The sequence below is a fragment of the Fundulus heteroclitus genome, chromosome 6 (genome assembly GCF_011125445.2).
Source record: "Fundulus heteroclitus isolate FHET01 chromosome 6, MU-UCD_Fhet_4.1, whole genome shotgun sequence".
NCBI lineage: Eukaryota > Metazoa > Chordata > Actinopteri > Cyprinodontiformes > Fundulidae > Fundulus > Fundulus heteroclitus.
Genome location: NC_046366.1, coordinates 28,344,610 through 28,363,512, shown reverse-complemented (window position 1 = coordinate 28,363,512; position 18,903 = coordinate 28,344,610). Strand labels below are relative to the sequence as shown.

Below are 18,903 nucleotides of genomic sequence, written 5' to 3'. Positions count from 1 at the left end.
TTTTTACACCAAATTATTCTGACATTTGAAAATATTTACCTCAGCAAAGGCTTATTAGACATTGAGTTTTACCTTCTTAGATGTACAAATACCAACTAAAGTCTTATTTTCGAGGCATAATTATTGCCAAGTACAAAAAAGAAATGCATATCAGTAATATTCTTTAAGGTTGTGGAAGAACGAACACAAATCAGGTTAATGCACTTTTCAAACTTACCATGGGTTTTAGTTTAATAATTCACAGGGCTAATCGGTGCAGTTATGGTGTAAATGAATATATACAGAAATTACTAGTAGATTTATCACCATCATGTTTGCTGCTGCCTGCACCGTTCCCTCAAACGGCGCATTTTATTTGGAGTTGTGGGTTGCGTTAAGATTGCGACATAGTTGGAGCACAAAACTAAAGCTTTGAAATCATGGCTGGTTTGCCTAAAGACTTTTTTTTTTTAAACAACTAAATAGTCTTAATGTTTGCAGTTACCTGTATACCAGAAATCAACTAGATGAGCACATTTCAGTGCAGAATGTTTCAGTGACAAATGTTGTCTTTTGACTGAATAGAATCCTAACATTTTTCTAAACCACTGAAAAAGAAAAACAAACATCTGTTAACTTGCAAAGTAGATGCTTTAAACTGAGCCAATTTTTTATTTTTTTTTTAATTTAAAACATCCCAGAATTTCAGCCTAAAAAAATGTTGTAGATGTCTTGTTTTCTACCCAAATATATATGACCTTGGTATTGTTGTAGCGGTCGATCCTTAAGTTATTTTTTAAACTATCATTAAACTGGGAAAATTTTACTCAAACGTAATTTCATTTTCAAAAGCACAGTTTAAAAGATGCAGCACACATATCAAGATCTATGAACCACATACTCATTTGAAATCATGTTTTGATCACTGAGTGTCACTGAAAACGTAGAACGCACTGAGGGGAAATAAAAAATAATAATAAAAAAATAATGAACTAGCCATTTGAGGAATGTAACAAAGTTCAAATTTAATCTAAAATTGTCATTACAGGTTTTTTTATTTTATTTTAGCAGAGACACTAAAGGGGTGTTGGTTCTTTTTGTTTAGTTTTGATTCTAATATAAAATTAAGGCATTAGAAACATCCCCACCTGTGTATCAAAGAATATATCCCTAAAATCAAAATTACATATCTAAAAAGTGCATAAAAAATTCTGAGAGTTCTTGAGTTGTTTCGCATTTAATAATTGGGAATATTTTAAATAGTACTTTAGTGTCATATTAGTTGGTTTGTTTTCACACAGGGCTGTAGATTATAATCCACGTAGCTACAACTGAAAAACAACTGCTGGAGATGGGATCCAAAACAGCTGAGGGGACACACGTGGCAAGAAAGACTGGACTTCAGGGATTTTGTTTATTTTTAAACACACACTTTATGTTCTAACCTCGGCTTTTTAGTACATGCTCTTAAACTTTTATAGTAATACATTTCAGAAATTACGCAATTCATTGGCCACGTCTTAAAAAAAAACAACAAAAAAAAAAAACGCAGTCATCCCTGGTTTATAATTACCTAAATGAAGTTGTTAGAGTGCCTAACAAGGCCTTAATACATATTAACCTTTAAGACCTGAATGTTTTACCTGTAATCTTACAAAAAGGGGCAGATAATTTTATTTTGGCCTAGTGGGTATGTTGCTTTAGACCGTTTTCGTGTCCATACTGAGCACTAACATAATTTAGTATTTGTCACATCTAGTAAATAATGGCAGACAGGAGTGAGTTGGATATGCGACAGCCAGCCATTGAGCGTGTTTTCTGTAACTGCTTCACCGTCCCGGTGTCTCATCTCTGCCCCTCCCCCCACTTTTCAGCTCCGGTCTGCAACATTGTGTGTTGACGCATGCGCGCTGTCTCCGCCCTGATGCAAATGCCACTGCGCAACCGGGTTCAAAGCTGACTCATTCACACAAAAGAAATGGCGGGCATTAAACGAGAACAGACGCCAACACTGCACTTGGGTCACCGAAGCGGGGCCCCGAATTAAAAACAGCCGACGTTAACGCGCGTCGCCGTGTCCGCTTGCAAGACCTAAGCCGTCATCTTTCGAGAAAGTTCCTACCGACCGCAGAACAGTGGCGGAAAAGATGACGTCAAGCGGCCGTTCCTGTTCTCTCCCTCTCCTCTCAGTCCGGATTCACGCCTTTAAACATCCTCCCGCGGTCGTTCAACACGCCAAACTCGCAAAACGCCGAAAGCACGGCGAACACCGCAAGTATTAGAAAGTGCGGAATTACTCACAGCTTCGACAAATAATCGCTTAAACCGTTTAACACGTACCCCATCTAGTCACTCCGGCAGACGGGAGACCTTATAAGCTCGGTGGGGGCTTGGGGGTTGGATCACGTGACCCTCTCGACCAATGGGAGCGCGCCTTGCGTGTTTTGCTAGGCTTTTCTCGGAGCGGACGACAGACGAACGGCTGCGATGTTTTCAAAAGCAGCGATGAACATCACACAGCCGTAGGCTACGGTTAACGTCCAGCATTTAGAAGAATAACCGTTAAATTTGCACCCACGTTTAAGCTAACGCGGGACGCGAATGAGTCGGTAGGGAGCCCTTGACCCGGTTTGAAGGTAAGCGAGAAACGGTTCTTGACTCTTCGGGATTTGGGGTAGAAATCCTAGTTAGCCGGAATGGCTACATTACAGCGAGCAGGCTAATGCGAGAGCTAACTTGACGTAGACTGCGTGCGAAAATGAACGTTTAAGTGTTTGCGTGGGCTCGGTACCGTCGCACGCCACGTGCCTTACACACATTAAGCAGTTTATGACATCTAAACGGCCCGAGTCGCGTTCTTTTTTTTTACGGAGGGGGGGTAATAGCTGTCTCCTGGTGAGGCGCTGGTTGCTTGAAGCGAGGGTTCAGGGAGCAGATAGGGAAAATGTCGGAGCGAAGCAGCTGGGTTAGACCCAGTCAGTCAGCGAGGCAGTGACGGGCTGGAAACGCTGGGGAGGGGAAACGCCGTGAGGGCAGCGAAAGGGGCTGCAGTGGGCTTTTGTCTCCAACATTGCTGCGGTCTGTGTTGGCTGCTGCCGTTTTAAAATATGACATGTTCTCGCTTATTTTATTTTTTTATATATCTATATATTTTTTCTTCAGGCGGTAGCAATCATCTAAGTATCAAAACTCAACCAAGAGTAAACCTGTTATCATCTGCAGCAGTTTGTAAACAACAACGTGTAAAACAAAAAGCAGGTTAAATGGGGGGAGTATTTAGCGCGTAGTGACGCTGGTTTTATGCGGATTGAGAAGAAAGCGACAGCGGCGTAGACGTTCCCCTGAACTGGGTGGTGTTGTCTGCAGTGATCGCGCCGCCGTTTATTTACAATCAGCGCTGCTTCTCGGAGATAATCGCTATCAGGTCCGATGCACGACGTAATTTTGATTTGTTCGCACACACACACACACACACAAGGAACGTGCTCAGCTGAAGTAATTTAGGAGCCCGGTCCTCCAAGCCCGGCGACTCTGACATCTTGGGGGTGTGTGTGTTTGCCTCATACAAAAGCTGTCTTGTTTCTTAGACGGCTGGCTGTGCAGCAGCGAGCACTGGATGGATGTTAAAACATCTATCATAAAGCTTTCAAATGGCGAATTGCATGTGTTAACGTAAATGCACACGTGTTACAGTTCAAATAAATCCAACCTAATTGCAGCATATGATTATAAAAGGCCCAGATGCGTCATTTTCTCTAGAGTATTTCAAAAAAATAAACAATAGCATCAACTATTAAATGTCTTGGGTGAACCAGCTTAAACAAAGATGACTGCAGATGCAGCTGCATGAATGAGGGTACTTGTTCTTTTCGTTGTCTTACATATTTCGACAGTAGTCTGTAATAGTGACGCACGATTCAACCATTGTATTTTTTTACCCCTTTTTACATCTAGTAAAAATCAGATAAAGGTCAGTGACATATGCCTTGATGATTAAACACCAATTATCATGCAGTTCCCCTTTCTTTTTTCTTTATTATTTTGGGCTCAAACAGCTACATGTATCCAGGAGCCTGCAGTATAGTTTCTAATGTCAGTGTTTGTTTCATTCAGTTTTTTTTTTTTTTTTTATAAAATTAAACTGTTTGTATGGGTTGAAGTTGTAAAACCAAAACCTGGTTTGGCAGGTCACACCCCAAACTAATCCGGAAATTGTTACTTGTCACTGAACAGCCGATTGATGTATCATTATTCTTTGTGTTAGAAACTTTAATTGTAGTATTAAAAAAGCTGAATACTACTCAGGAATATAAAACATTCACACTTAAGGACCCCCAAAACATCCTCTCCCATCAGCGATCAATTGCATTTAATTTCTAATGCACTTCAAAACAACCACAGATTGATCAAAGGCCTGTACAAAATTGAATATAATAATAATATAAGATAAAAAAAAAACACCTGCCATGAAAAGTATTTCCTATTTTTGTTTGTCTCATACATTTGAATGTTTCAGATCACCAAATACTATTTGATATCATACAATATAACCTTAGTAAATACAGAATATTAAAAGAAAATGAAGATTTAATTTATTAAAAGGGAAAGAATCTATGGAAACCAACCTGGTCCATGTTTTTTTTATGCATTATTATTTTTATATTTTCTTCTATGAGTAATAACTGTGCAATAACCAGGGAGTATTTTGGAGTCGTGGTCCGTTTCTATTGCTTATTTGTTGTTTTTCTTGTGAGCTGAAGGTTACAGACCATTGGCCGGACACTGGGGTTTCTGGTACAGAGCAGAACTTGTGGTTCCATCATTCAGAACAAGTCATTCAGGTCTTGGCGTTGAACGTTACCCTGTTTGGCTGCACACTTCTTTACTAATAACTAATAACTTTAGAGTATTTATTCTTATGTTGTAAATGTGCCCTCACCGTATAGTCTGTCCCATAGTTTTGGTTTTTATGTTTTTACTATTGTTTCCTTATTTTGGATCTCATCAGTCCACAAAATACCTCTCCAAAAGTCTTTGAGATCATCATGATGTCTTTTGGACAGAGCGGTTTTGGCCAACTTTCTTATTGTTGATTGATAAACACCAACTTTCACTTGGACAAGCGAGGCCTTCAGAGCTTTAGATGTTATTTTTTTGGTTACCTCCTAGATGAGTCATTGATGCCCTCTTGGAGTGTTTCTGGTAGGCTGGCAGCTCCTAGGAAGGTTCAACGTGTTCCAGGCTTTCTCTATTTGTGGAGAATGACTCACTGTGGTCGACTGGAGTCTTAGGAAGGACTTTGTAACCTTTCCTAGACTCGACAATGTTGACCTCCGTTTCTCATCTGTTGCTAAATGTCTTGAGATCGGGGCATGATACTTCCTGATGTCAGACAGCTTTTATTTCAACACTTTCTTGATTGAAGGTATTTGGCAGATATACCTTTCCCTGGTAATCAGGTGGGTGAATTGATACTGCAGACAGGCCATGATATAGTTTATAATCTACCATCTCTCAATTGCTGCTCTAGGGTTTTATTGTCCTTTTCCCTTTTATGTGGCAAAGAGGTCACCTTATCTCTGTGGTGGTTGTTTACTATTGAAAATTTAAAATGCATTTTTCAAATTTAACCAGCCTGACCATGGATTTTTTTTTTTTAATTGGTCCAACAAAGCTGAGCCTAAATCGTCAGTTTTACTGAAACAAAAAAAATGTTTTTTACTATCTTGTTCGGCCTAAATGCTGTAATGTGCTTACATTTAAGATTTTGTTTTTCCATAGTATTAAAATGATGGTCGTACCGAGCAAACGGGTGTCAAATCATTTGATAAAAACGAAAACTATCAACCCATAGAGAAAGTGAAACTGAAAACTGATGCAGCAGGCTGTTTCATTTTGCTAAAATGTCATTGAAACAACGGTGGTACTCAGTAGTTCGTATGACCCTCCTCCCCACCCCCATGCCCAACGTGTGTATGCCTGACCATGCTGGGGTGTCCTGGGGTGTCTCCTCCTAGATCCTGACCAGGGCTTTATTGAGCTCCTTGGCAGTCTTTGGTTCAACCCGGAAGCGTCGGATGGACCTAAACATGATGTCCCTGAGATGTTCTGGTGGATTTAGGACAAGGGAGCATGGAGGCCAGTCAATGTCCCATGAGCCCAGCGTGAACCCGCTCTCATCTGTGAAAAGAGCAATGCACCAATGCGGAACCTGCCAACTCTGGTGTTCTCTGGCAAATGCCATTCGAGCTCCATGGTGCCGTGCAGTGAGCATCCGGCCTACTGGAGGACGTCAGGCCCTCAGACCGCCCTCATGAAGTCTGTTTCTAATGTTTTGGTCAGACATTCCATCGATGGCCCACTGGAGGTCACTTTGTAGCTCTCTGGTGGTACTCATCCTTTCCTGCACAAAGGAGCAGATACCGGTCCTGCTAATGGGCGAAGGACCTCAGACGGCCAAGTCCAGCTCTCCCTGAGCAGCTGCTTGTCTTATGAAGTCTCCTTCTTGCTCTTGAGACTGAGCTGGCAGACACAGCAAACCTGGTAATGGCACATGTTTATGCGTCAGCCTGGTGGTGTTGGATCCTCCTATCCAGGTTTGGCCTCATGGGACAGTTTGGACACGCAAAGTCAGTATTTTTGGCTTCGATCAAACATCTGTCACCACGACAATTCAAACTGTTTACTGTTTAACCAGCTGTTACCAGGGTCCAAAATTAACGCTCGCCACACGCCAAAGGCGAGTGAATTTTCCGTTTGTCTTGTAAATGTTTGTACCAAATAAGTCACGTTTTTCAGTCATCATTTGGGTGAATGCTTCTTAATGTTCCTCTGCTGCCAGCATGTATGACAACAAACGCACACGTACGCAAAACCCTCGCACATGTGACGCGAGAGCGACAGCAACTGCGTCGTGTCCGTTAGCTAACAACTAGCGTTTAGCTCAGGTTAATTACGTTGTGGGATTATGTGGACATGTTTAGCAGGAGTCGGTCAGAATTAATATTTTGGTCGGTAACAAAATATACTGACCAATTTTATTTTTACATCTACCGGTCAACTTAGTCGATGAATCAGGAAGTTGATTTCGGACACTGGCTGCTACGCTGCCTGTTGCACCTTTTAAGCCTCCGAAGAGGAACTAGTGAATCCAGTGGACATGTAATACTAATAATAACATGGGCACATCTGATGCACCTTGGTTTGACATCAATCCCTAACAAAGTGACAAATATCATTGTGCTGCTTTACTACGGTTGTTTTCAAAACATTTATACACATTAAAGTACAAATGAGCGCGAGTGTGTCAGGCCGAGGGACAGATTTACATGATATCCCTTTACACAGGCGCAACACAGGAGCCATGTGCCACAAATATAAAGCTCACAAATTTTGTAATTAAAGCGAAGATACCTTTTGTTTTTCCGTCTGATTCCAATTGTTCTTGAAAACAATATTTGAAACATAGACAAAATGATTGAGTGTTGGATTTTAAGCAGTCTTTAGCATCTGTTGATATCTTGAAGACTTCACCAGTGGTAAAATTTTTTGAAACCTCCCTTTTGGACTCCTGTTACTACATTCTTTTAGCCACGTTGTAAAGCCACAAAGTGTCGGAGCACCTTCGCTTTCTTCTTCTTCTTTGACGGCTCTTGTCACCTCCAGTGGCTTTGAGTCTGGCAGCTGAGGCGCTGAGGTTCAGTCGCTCACGGACCAGCGCGGCTCTCTCCCTTGGCTCGGTGCTCAGGGGTCATTTGGGCCGGTTGGAACGCCCGTGTCGGTTCTCGATTAAAAGCAGCTGTTTGACTGCGATGCTGTGAGATTTGAAACCAAAGCAGTACGCGACGCCGCCTCCTCTTTCCTTCGCTGCTGACCACGAGCGGCTCTGAATTTATCGACTCCCCCGACTGTGCGTGGGCCGTGATAAACGCCGTCGTTAAAGTGGCGAAGCCCAAACACATCGGATCCAGATGCCGTATGCGACCCGTGTGTGTTTCACTGAGGTAGCAGCTGGTCAGGAGGTGTTGTAGCTTCACTTTCCTGTTCAAACTGATTTCATGGTCCCATTATTATCATGCTTAGGGTTTTGCCGTTATAACGATGACGAATGATCGGTTCTGTTCTGTGAACGTCCCTCAGTTTGGCCGGGAGATACACCGTCGATAATCCAGGCATCAGCGTCGGCCAGTGGGGCCGTGCGATAATTCAATAAGGATAAACATCGATCGATAGACGTGTGGTGACATAGGAGAAAAAAGGGTCAGTAAAAAGTTCAATAAAAGAACAGTTTTCTGTCCTTTTGCATTCTAGCCTAACATGTAGGTTAATATTACAGTCGTTACATCCTCCCAACCAATCACAAACGCAGAACCAGGAACGCTTCGTCACCTAGCTCCGCCCCCTTCAAAGGGTTCAGAGAGCATGTGTTTTTAAATTATTTTTTTTAATATTGCAGTTTTGTTAAAATGGGAGATTGAAGAAATGGATTGAATTCATTGTTTGTGTTCTTTATCTATAAACGGGTCACTAAGCAACAGCATAAATTGGCCAGGGCTGCACTTAAAATATGTTTTCAAATTGTTGATAATTATTGATATTTCTAAATATTTCTGTTTTTTTTCTCTATATGGTCCAGCCCTATCGGCCAGTTTCTCCTCGATTTTTTTTTTTTTCTTTGATAGTGAATTTTCTCGTCAACTACAAAAAATTAATAAAAATATTGCTGTTTATTAAGTGCATCAAAACTAGGAACTCTTTCTGTGTCTAAATGGATCTTCCAGTAGCACGTAGTCTGCAGTCCTTCTAAGTTCAACACAAATAAAACCAAGGTTAGGGATGTTTGATTTGAAGTATAAAGGGAGAGGATCTTGTCATGCCTTCATTTTCTCCATTAAATAACCTTTTAGCTGAGGTTTTATTGGTCATAATCCTTAGAACAGGAGTCAAAATCCCAACCAGCAGGTCAGACCTGAAAGAAAACCGGGAACTGATGGCCAGGGAAGCTGTGGTTGTTTTTACGAGCGTTACTGGTTATTTCAAAGTTGTTGCATTTATTGAGTTCTGGACTCCCCACCCCAATATTTATCATCTTTAAGCCTGTGTGATTTATTTTTTATTTATTTTTTATTTATTTTTTTCCAATATGAGCAGCAATACTTTATTAGTAGATGGGTATGTTGTGCTTTTTTTAATTTTTTAATTTTATTTTTTTGCATTGTTTTCAATCAGTTAGATTGGACCGGACGAGTATTTATTTATATTGCAGCAAGAGAAGTAAACACGGTGTAGGTGGCAGGGCAATCATACGTTGATGCATTCGCTTTTAAACTTGAACTACGGCCCACTCCAAATTCAGGTGCAGCACGTTAGACCGGTCTTTTTTCTGCAAGTCTGACACATGCTGTGTGATTTTTTTCAAAAAGCACGCAGACTAGAACCTCTCACACATTATCAAGCTCGATAGTAACTCCTGTCAAACTGCACAGTGGAAGATGCCAAGCCTGCAGCGTTTGTGGTCGCAGCAGAACCGCTCCAGAAAGACGCGGCGGAGGTTTCATACCGGCGACGAGTGGCCGTCTAATCCGCTCGCGTTTCTGTCGAAGTCTGAAAAACGGGGGAGTGGTGGGAGAGGAAAAGGCGAGCGCTGTGGAAGAGCCCTAAACCACGAAAAAAAAGATGCCTATTACAGCAGCAGCCACAGCGCACAATTGTTCCCAGATCGTTTTTGGTGCCGTTTGATCGCAACTTCATGAACGACGTTAAGATGGGTAATGATCCCACAGTGGGAACCCAGGTTTAGACAGTGGCACAGAGTAGTGCGTCACCATATCAGTAAAACACGTAATTGTGATACTATTGCTGAATATTTTGATGACCGTGTCCTTAATCACAATTTTTCCCCCCAGTCTTTGTATAATCTTTTGCATATGAGCCACTAAAAGTCTACATCAAGTGTGGACACGGAGGGCAGTGGAGCAGCCCAAAAATATTATTGGCATGCTGGACTTGCATACATGGTACCTGGAAATCTATTAAGCTGATAAATATTGCAAGCAGTCCTTTGCTATTGAGATATTGTTATTTATATTGTAATGATCAACATTGCAGTCACTTCATTTGGAGTTTGCCTTCTAGAGCGTCTGTTCAGTTGTGTGCAATACTGCACTATTGTGTTAGCGAATGATGGACAGCGGGAATTGGAACAGATTTTATCACAACTGTCAAGAAATTGACCCTAAAAATTATATACATTTTTATTGCATTCCTTATTTTTTTTTAAATGCACAAGGAACGGATGTTCAAAGCTGATAGACACATTTGTGGAGACTCTTTGGTAATACTGAGGTCTTCTTTTGGACCCATGATGCATTGCTGCCTGGAGTAACGCGTCCATTTGTTGGTGCAGGACATTAGACACCTTTCCCTACCTTTTATTTGCCTCAGTCTCACTCTATACTGGACAGGGTTTATCTAACGAACCAATTATTGATTCGAACAACTTTACCGTTCTTGCGGGGCCTCGCTAGAAAGCTGTTCGTTATAAAAGTGGATTCACAGTTGAGTAAAAATAGCTACATGTTATCAAGTGTAATTTGTGAAATACTTATTAAAACAAATCCTATTCAGTCCCAAACACAATTTTTTTTTTTATTTAAATCTGAAATATGACATGAAAATTTAATGTCAGCAATGAATCAGTCAAGCTTGGAGTATTTGCGCCACTGTAGATGGAATGAGATGAAAAAGATTCGCCACAAAGATGAACGTTTCTGCCAAAAAACTAGATAACGTTCACATATTTACAAAAACAATTTTGTATATACTCTGATGTTGCATTGTTGTAAATTGCTGTATTAAAATAATGATAATTTTTATCCAAATGATCACCTAGAGAGGGTTTTCAGGACTATGTTGTTATTGGACAAACTGTAATTGTTCTGTCAAATTGTAATTGGCGACATTACATACAGTCTGGAGATTTCTTTGCTCGTCATGGGAACATCTAGGAGGACGGCGGCAGATGTGACGTAAATATTCACTACATTAGAAGCTGTTTGGCAAACATGTTTCCATCCCGTTTTACTCTTTCGCTCTTTTCCGAAAACGCTGAAAACCACCTAAAGCAAGTCGAAAACTTCTTCACGAAATTGAGGAAGTTCTATGAATTTTGCTGCTTCCATCATCCCTTTCTAACACTCATAAGAAAACGTTGATGGCGACTCGGCCACAGCAGGGAAACTTAATCGTTTTGCATCCTGAACGTAGTTGAATCCCAGCTTCATCCTTGTCTTGTTGATTTGGGCAAGGCATCATTGTGAGTGCGATTTGGTGAAGGTGGCTCTAGCACTGAGTGGTCAGGATGAATAAATACGTTAAACATTTTCAGTCTGAACCTTCAGCATAAGCAAAGCTCTCAGTCTAACATCTTTCCCTTCAGTTTCTGTCTCCTGTTAAATTAATTTGCTCTTTTCTGAACTAAATGACTTTGTATGTTGGTGGAGTTCTTCTACTTTTTCTACTATGCTTGTGTGTCGTTTTTTTCTTACTCTGCAGCTTTGCCGCAGCATTCTGGGTAAAACGTGTCTTGGCGAACTTTGAGCATTCATTAGTACGTCAGGCAGCAGCGTATGCTGGACCGTGACGTCCCTGCGCCGAGATATCAGAAACAGACCAAAAGTACAATTTCTAATTAAAGGAAAACATGAAAAAATCTGTTACTATTGCACCAGGATAGGATTTATTGTCAGGTTAAATGATTTTTATTCTGGGATTGATGCTCAATTCTTTTTGTTTTTGCAGATATAATCGTAGCATCCCAAAATATTAGTTTGTCTACCTTTTTAAATTATTGTTAACTTCTGTTACTGTGATGAAGCAAAGTCAGACGTTTGTCACAGCTGCCGCAGTTTGTGACGCGTTCTGTCTGGAAATTATTTTTCTGAATGTTTTCGAGCAAATTTCATTCAAGCAAATAACTTTCCTGATCAATTATATTTCTGTAATTTTCTCTCATATCACAATGAGGCGTGGAGATCTGTATTCATATCAGTGTAGCACGTCAGAAAAATCTTCCCACCGGTGCAACGAGGGAGGACAAAGCTTTCAACAAAAAGGAAAAGCTTCTAAATTTTTATATTTAGTCTGTTAAATCTGAACAATCTATATTTAAATAATCTGTATATATGTTTGTTTTTTTTGTATAACAAACTTGAACGTGCCATAAGACTACAGGCTGTTCTTTTAACATCTTCACCCTATAGCTTCCATGCGTCTCCTGGTAGACGGGCAGCTGGGAAATATACTCTGGCCTCCATATGCAATATCCTCCCAGGCGTCCAGACAGATTGTAATCCTCTTAGCGGACACGATATTGACCAAGGTGCTGCAATGCTAATGCAGTTATATAAGCTCCAACGCGTTTCTGTCCGTGCAGGATCCGCTTTAAACGTTTGGTTTTCATCACAGCGGGAGAAAAGTTTGGCTGTAACTCTGATCAGATCCATGGGAGCATCGGTACTTTTGTTCTGCAGTATGCGTGTTTTGCAGCTTTGCCAGTGCAGAAACGCTCGGCTGTTACGCAGTCAGTTCGCTGCATGCTTTCATGCTTCTGAGACAGTGAAAGCCTTTTAAACGTGTTTTTTTTTAAAAAAAACGCACATTCAGCCGTAAAGACGTTGCGGGCTTCCCTGTAGATGTATGTTAGAAAATACTACTTTTTAATGATGTGTTAAATATGTTTCATGTACCTGGTTACTCGTTCTGTATCGTCACTTTCGTCACGATTTTGGAAAATAATCTAATTGCGTTTTTTTTTTTTTTTTTTTCCCAGTTTAATTTATCATGTCTTTTTAAACATATACAAACAATAAATCAACTTGTTTCCTCGCTGTGCAGATTAGTTGCTAAAAGACCCATAGCGTCTAAACTGCCTATGATATATTTCAACCAAAATTGCAATTTTGACTTTTCTCTACGTTAACCACAAGCAACAAAAATGGCTTCTAAATAAAGACGTTTGTAAACAAGGACTATTTTAAACAAGAATTTTTAATGTTTCTATTAATCAGAATATTATTCAAGAGAACAGCTTTTAATTTAATTGGACATCAATCCTTGTTGAACATAAAGTGCAACCAACAAGCAAGTCTATGTATTAAACTGATTGACCAGTACTTAATGCTATGTATGATTATATAAACTCTAATACAAGTAATAAAATTAGATTATCTCACTGCTGCAACTGTCTTTTCTTTCCATGTGGAGGCAAACCCACTTTAAACATTTTACCAACACCTAATGGACGTGTCTAATTCCCTGATTGTTACAGAGCCAAAAATTGCAGACTCTGCGATTTGGAAATTGCGTTTTTTTAAATCGCAATTATATTGAAAATGCGATTAATTGTTCAGCCCTAGTCACTTTTCAACTCCTTAGAAGAAGTCTTGAGTAATTTGCCGCTCAGTTTATCGACTGAAGTGGAAAAAGGGGCGTGTGAAATGAAATACTTTTTATTTTTTTTATTAGAGCCATGTAACATTTCATCACCCAATAATCCGTAACACATAAAAAGGCTTTTCCTCTGAGACAACACTCTGGATGCAGTTCCTCTTTTGCTGTTTTGAGCAATCAGACCAGGGTCATATCTTCAGGAGGGGAAACCCCAGAAACGGTCAGAGTTTTCTGGCCTCACCGTGAAAGCGGTGAAGCGTTGAGACCCGCCGAGCTGCCACAGACGGTCGGCGCTGACGTCTCTTGTCCGAGCTCCTGTGAAAACAGCCATTTTACGACAGCGGCAGAAATAAGCCTCCGTTTTTTTCAGGCCGCTTATAAACTCGCCCGTTCACTTTCACTTCAGCTGCTCTTCACAGGCACAGCGCAGCGGCTCAAACCCAAACCCTCCACAGGTGCCGTTTCCCGACGGAGCGGGCGTCCGGGCCAATCCGGCCTCTGACTTCAGTTCATCAGCCGAGCACGTCCTCAGGAGGCCCGGCGAGTTTTAGCATTCCTGCGTGTTTGGTGGGCGGAGCCTGCTTATCGCTGTGCAGGCGGCGAAACGTGTGCAGGACGTTGTTTTCATGCAGCGGGTTGAGTTCAGCGTCTGTGTGTGTCAGTGCGCCGTGCTGCTGTGGCCTCACCGACCTCTCCTACAGGACAGGAAGAGCTTCGTTGAGATTTCTGATCATTTAAGCTTTAAGAGATTGCCTTTTTTTTATGAATGAGCTGCGAGGAAAGATGAGAATCATGGGGGGGGGAAGGACGATCTGGTGCGTTCTTCAGTCCTGAGCTGCTTTCACTTTACGTGTGCCAAAGAAGGCAGTCACATCCTGTTTACATTGGCTCCGTTTGAGGCCATGCTGTCTGCCGATGAGAACACTACTGCCCTATTTTGGATTTATAAGATTTCCTCTCGGCGGGGGAAAAATTATACATGTGCCTGTTGACGGTGGAATTAAACGTGACTCTGACCCAGGATTCTGTGTGGTTATGTTTTTGCTGCTCGCTGTCAGCGTGCAGTCATTACTGTTCATTCTGCTGGAGACGTGTCTGCGCAGGGTTCTACCCATTCTTTAAGTCTATTGTATTTTTGATCATTTTTACAGGCTTTTTTTTCAGAAGTTGTTTAGTCCAACAACATGGTGAGATTGTAGTAAACGCTACAGATGCACCGATGCGATACTGAAACCTGGGCTGAGCGTATCGGCCATTACCCGACATCGATCCGGTGCTACTATTACATGAATGAACTAGGGCTGAACAATTAATCGCATTTTCAATATAATCGCGATTTTAAAAAAACCCAATTTCCAAATCGCAGAGTCTGCAATTTTTGGCTATGTAACAATTAGGGAATTAGCCGCGTCCATTAGGTGTCGGTAAAATGTTTAAAGTGGGTTTGTCTCCACATGGAAGGGAAGACAGTTGCAGCAGTGAGATAATCTTATTTTATTACGTGTTTTAGAGTTTATATAATCATACATAGCATTAAGTACAGGTCAATCAGTTTAATACATAGACTTGCTTGTTGGTTGGACTTTGCACTTTATGTTCAACAAGAATTGATGTCCAAATCAACTAAAAGCTGTTCTCTTGAATAATATTCTGATTAGGGCTGGGCAACGATTAAAATATTTAATCGCGATTAATCGCACTGATTAATCGCGATTAATCGCATTGTATTTACAAACTCCAAGAATGAATTCAAAAGTAGTGTAAAGAGCACTTTTATTTTAATGTTCTGCTGCCATATGAACAAAAGTGTTGTAACATTTGTAGCACTTATCAGTAACACATATTTAGTGTAAAGCTCAACTTAAACATGTAAAACAAAAAATAGCAATAATAATAAATTAAAGCTTATTGCCACTGACAGGGAATTCTCTTTATGGGGAAAAAATCTACCAAAAACAGGCAATTTCTGAGGTAACAGCAGGGAGCAGCATTACCATTTTATGTTCAATACCAAAGTTTAACTTGGCAGTGGTTACAACTAACTTGTTTCTGTCATATTCCATGCTGGAAGAACTTTAAACTGAAATGCTTGCTAACTCGATATGCTTGCGTTTATTTGACGTTGATACGCGGTTTTTTGTTGTTGTGCATATAGTGAATGGCAGGGAAAAACAGGCAAAAACACATGGATACTTTGAAGCGAGAAGCAACTTCACCGACGGCGTCGATGCAGACCCCCCCGCTCCGCTCCGCACAAAACTTTTTCCTGCCGGCTTTGTTTTTTTCCGGCCAGCACCTTTCTTCCTCTTTGAATCCGAGGCTGGGCTGACAGCGAGGTTATTGGCGCATTATCGCCACCTACTGTTCTGATTCAAACCCCTACACCGCAGCAACAGACCTTCACAAAATAAAAGCATGTGACCAACATGCGTTAATGCGCGTTAAAGAAAATATCGCCGTTAATAGTCTAATGAGTTAACGCGAAATTAACGCGTTAACTTGCCCAGCCCTAATTCTGATTAATAGAAACATTAAAAGTTCTTGTTTTGAATAGTCCTTGTTTACAAACATCTTTATTTAGAGGCCATTTTTGCTGCTTGTGGTTAATGCAGAAAAAAGTCAAAATTGCAATTTTGGTTGAAATATATTGTAGGCAGAACACAATCATTTCTGCTCTGAGTTTAGATGCTGCGGGTCTTTTAGCGACTAATCTGCACAGCGAGGAAACAAAATGATTTGTTGTTTGTATATGTTTAAAAAGACATGATAAATTAAACTGGAATAAGAAAATCGCATTAAATCGCAATATTAAGAAAAAAAATCGCAATTAGATTATTTTCCAAAATCGTTCAGCCCTAGAATGAACCGTATACCTACGCCATGTGAGTAAAAGCATCAGGCTCTTTAAGCCTGTGTTGTTGAATTTACCAACTTTATCACCACCCCTCGCAGTTTTCACGTTGGAGGTACGGCGTGCTGCAGTCGGACCTGTTGGTGTGTCGGGTTTGAAATGTTTCCAGATGGCAGACGTGGCTTGGTACGCCGCTTTCTCCCTGTCGCTGCTGTGCGTGCTCTGCGTGAAGACGTCACCGGCGTCACAAAGATAAAATTGAAGTGATTAGGTCATTCATCCGATATCCGATCCAGCTAATTAGTCAATAGTAAGTTGACTCTAGTAAATGTTGTAAAACTGTAGTGAAACGAACTGATATTAGATGAGATTTTACTAGTATATTCAGGAAGTCCCAGCTGAGATTGAAGGCGCACACTGTGAGTGGGGTGTAGATGTTTTCGGTTATTACAGAGATGCTTATTGCCTCCTTCAGCCCTGCACCTCCTCGAGGAGATCAGGGATCACTGTGAGAGCTAAATGCACATATGGGAGTACTGTACTGTCTTTGAGAAGTCTCCTAAATCCTAACTCACTGAAATCAATTAATGTTGCTGTACATTTTATATCTATTTTTATGTGGACTTGTTCAGGTCTTCAGTATTTGTCTTAAAACCATCCTAGCATAATTATTATTTTTTTTATTTTCTTTTTTACAAATCATGACCTATGTGGCACCATGATTGAAAAACTTAAATCTAGGGCTGAACGATTTTGGAAAATAATCTAATTGCAATTTTTTTTTTCCTAATATTGTGATTTAATGCGATTTTTTTTTTTTTTTTTTTTTTTTTTTTTTTTTTTTTTTTTTTTTTTTTTTTATTCCCAGTTTAATTTATCATGTGTTTTAAAATAAATACAAACAACAAATCGATTTGTTTCCTCGCCATGTGGATTAGTTGCTAAAAGACCCACAGCATCTAAACTCGGAGCAGTAATGATTGCGTTCTGCCTACAATATATTTCAACCAAAATTGCAATTTTGACTTTTCTCCGCATTAACCACAAGCAACAAAAATGGCCTCTAAATAAAGATGTTTGTAAACAAGGACTATTTTAAATATGAACTTTTAATGTTTCTATTGATCAGAATATTATTCAAGAGAACAGCTTTTAATTTAACTGGACATCAAATCCTTGTTGAACATAAAGTGCAGAGTCCAACCAACAAGCAAGTCTATGTATTAAACTGATTGATGCTTTGTATGATTATACAAACTCAAACAATTAATAAAATTAGATTATCTCACTGCTGCAACTGTCTTCCCTTCCATGTGGAGGCAAACCCACTTCAAACATTTTACTGACACCTAATGGACGCGTCTAATTCCCTGATTGTTACATAGCCAAAAATTGCAGACCTCTGCGATTTGGAAATTGCGTTTTTTCAAATCATGATTATATTGAAAATGCGATTAATTGTTCAGCCCTACTTAAATCATCAACTATGTAGTGTTTGTAAGAAAAAAAAAAACACTTTCATGTTTTTAAATAAATCTCATCACATTTGAACTAATGACCAACTCTGCAGGATTTTATTTTTTTTAACAAAGTTATATCTGTTACCTTTCATGGACAAACCTTTGCTGTAAACAATTTTCTTTTTAAATTATTTTTTTTTTAAGCTTCACCATGGCAAGGACGTCTGTATGTGTTCGTTTGTTAATGGGGAAAGCTGGCATGCTGTTCACCAGTGTATTGTAATTAGGGCTGAACAATTAATCGCATTTTCAATATAATCGTGATTTAAAATAACGCAATTTCCAAATCGCAGAGGTCTGCAATTTTTGGCTATGAAACAATTAGGAAATTAGACACGTCCATTAGGTGTTGGTAAAATGTTTAAAGTGGGTTTGCCTCAACATGGAAGTGAAGACAGTTGCAGCAGTGAGATAATCTAATTTTATTACTTGTTTTAGAGTTTATATAATCATACATAGCATTAAGTACTGGTCAATCAGTTTAATACATAGACTTGCTTGTTGGTTGCACTTTATGTTCAACAAGGATTGATGTCCAAATCAACTAAAAGCTGTTCTCTTGAATAATATTCTGATTAATAGAAACATTAAAAGTTCTTGTTTTAAATAGTCCTTGTTTACAAACGTCTTTATTTAGACGCCTTTTTTGTTGCTTGTGGTTAACGCAGAGAAAAGTCAAAATTGCAATTTTGGTTGAAATACATTGTAGGCAGAACGCAATAATTTCTGTACCGAGTTTAAATGCTGTGGGTCTTTTAGCAACTAATTTGCACAGCGAGGAAACAAGTTTATTTATTGTTTGTATATGTTTAAAAAGACATGATAAATTAAACTGGAAAAAAAATCGCATTAAATCGCAATATTAAGAAAAAAATCGCAATTAGATTATTTTCCAAAATCGTTCAGCCCTAATTGTGATCTGGTGTTGTAACTCGACGCTACAACTCCGAGTGAGTCTCGCAGACGTGCATCGGTGAGGAGTGCTCTGTGTTTGTTCACGTTAGAAAATGCTGATTCACAGAGAAACGTTGAACCAAACAGGCTGGTAACCTTCATAGCTGCCCTGCATACACCTCTGGACTTTTCTGTGTCTACGAGGCAAAA

General features: G+C 39.9%; 1 protein-coding gene across 2 annotated transcripts in view; it reads left to right on the top strand.

Annotated features, from left to right (window-relative positions):
- Nucleotides 1-2,455: 2,455 nt before the first annotated feature.
- Nucleotides 2,456-18,903, top strand: part of ankrd12 (ankyrin repeat domain 12) — a 63,216-nt gene continuing 46,768 nt past the window's right edge. For both annotated transcript variants that reach the window (XM_036138472.1, XM_036138471.1), the window contains exon 1: nucleotides 2,456-2,615. The gene's annotated coding sequence lies outside the window, so the exon portion shown is untranslated. The remainder of the gene's footprint in view (nucleotides 2,616-18,903) is intronic.